At 45.9% G+C, this 1,818-nt stretch overlaps 1 long non-coding RNA gene across 1 annotated transcript; it reads left to right on the forward strand.

The window, feature by feature from the left end:
* The first annotated feature begins 263 nt into the window (after nucleotides 1–263).
* LOC124018140 lies at nucleotides 264–1,082 on the forward strand. The gene is made up of 3 exons (XR_006835578.1): nucleotides 264–301; nucleotides 855–926; nucleotides 1,050–1,082. It is a non-coding gene; the product is annotated as an uncharacterized LOC124018140 (long non-coding RNA).
* The last annotated feature ends 736 nt before the right edge of the window (nucleotides 1,083–1,818 follow it).

Here is a 1,818-nt window from a genome sequence, read left to right on the forward strand (position 1 = left end):
CTCTCTCTCTCTCTCTCTCTCTCTCTCTAGCCCCCCTGTTATCTGCACTGACTTACTTCCATAAGAACAGGATCATCCACAGAGATCTGAAGCTAGAGAACATCGTCCTCCAGCAGGGAGAGAAGAGAGAGGGTCTCCCTGTGTGATTTTAGGAATTGAAGACGTTGCACTCCTGCTCCCTGACAAATTCTGAGGCTTTAGCTCAACAAGCTAACATGATTTTGAATCACACAGACGATACCTGGATAACCACAGAAGCACAAACACTGCAAACCCCAATGCAGACAGACACCCACCCTCTGTAATAGTTCCTAACTTGCCCAATATGTCCCCATCTTGTCAATGATGCAATATGCCATCCATCCCTAAACTCCTAAATAGGTTTGCATGGACACAAATAGAGTTATGTAACGAAGGCCAGACAGACATATTAAAACAAGTTCTTGCTGTGTTTATGTGTTCCTGCGTGCCCTTGTATTGTTTTATAACATTACATGGAGGGTACAGCACAAAACACATATTTCTGTCTGGGTTAAATTGACCGTAAAAATGTTTATTGTGAAATGTTTCACTCATCGGCAAACAGCAATACTATATGCCCTCCTGGTGAAGGTGTGTTTGGAGTTCAGTGCTTGCTTTGAGAGACAGGGGCTGTAGAAGTATTAAATGAAGGGGTTCTTAAAGGCAGTAGAGCCCCAAAGTAGATTTGATATTTAGTAGTTAATTGTATGTTATGTGTAGTTACTGTTTTGCTATGTAATTTCTTCGAAAATACTAAGAATACTCCATACAGTGTAATACATCATTATCCTGTTTTCTCTCCCTCTCTCTGTGGTTGATACATACGATCATAGATCTGGGCTATGCCAAAGAGCTGGACCAGAACAGTTTGTGTACCTCATTCGTCGGAAACACTGCGATACCTCGTGCGTGGTGCTACTGTGGCGAACACTACTACTATTTTTTCTATTTGTGTATCTCTCTCTGGTTGTACTTGGCCCGTATCCACAAAGTGTCTCGGAGTAGAACATTGGTTTTATGTCATGCAGGTGAAAGAGGACCCAAAAGCGACTTAACAGAAACAGAGTTTATTTAAGTCCAAACAGGGAATAACAGAAATCCTCTAGTCTGTAGAGGGGAATAACTGGAGAAGCGGCCACAGACTGCAGGTCGCTCCGGGTAGGCGCAGGCCGTAGTAGACAGAGACACCTGCTCACACGCAGCATCTGATGAAGGCAAAAAACACGACAGGACAGGGCGATACACAATCACAGCAAAAACACGACAGGACAGGGCGAAACGCAATCACAGCATGGTGAATACTAAACAAGGAACCGACGGGACAGGAACGGAACACAAAGGAATAAATAGGGACTCTAATCAGGGGAAAGGATCGGGAACAGGTGTGGGAAGACTAAATGATGATTAGGGAATAGGAACAGCTGGGAGCAGGAACGGAACGATAGAGAGAAGAGAGAGCGAGAGAGTGAGAGGGGAGGGGGAGAGAGAGGGATAGAAAGAGGGAAAGAACCCAATAAGACCAGCAGAGGGAAACGAACAGAATGGGGAGCACAGGGACAAGACATGATAATAAATGACAAACATGACAGTACCCCCCACTCACCGGCGCCTCCTGGCGCACTCGAGGAGGAATCCTGGCGGCAACGGAGGAAATCATCGATGAGTGAACGGTCCAGCACGTCCCGAGACGGAACCCAACTCCTCTCCTCAGGACCGTAACCCTCCCAATCCACTAAGTATTGGTGACCCCGTCCCGAGAACGCATGTCCATGATCTTATGTACCTTGTAAATAGGTG

This window comes from Oncorhynchus gorbuscha, unplaced genomic scaffold (genome assembly GCF_021184085.1).
Source record: "Oncorhynchus gorbuscha isolate QuinsamMale2020 ecotype Even-year unplaced genomic scaffold, OgorEven_v1.0 Un_scaffold_3964, whole genome shotgun sequence".
In the NCBI taxonomy this organism is placed as follows: domain Eukaryota; kingdom Metazoa; phylum Chordata; class Actinopteri; order Salmoniformes; family Salmonidae; genus Oncorhynchus; species Oncorhynchus gorbuscha.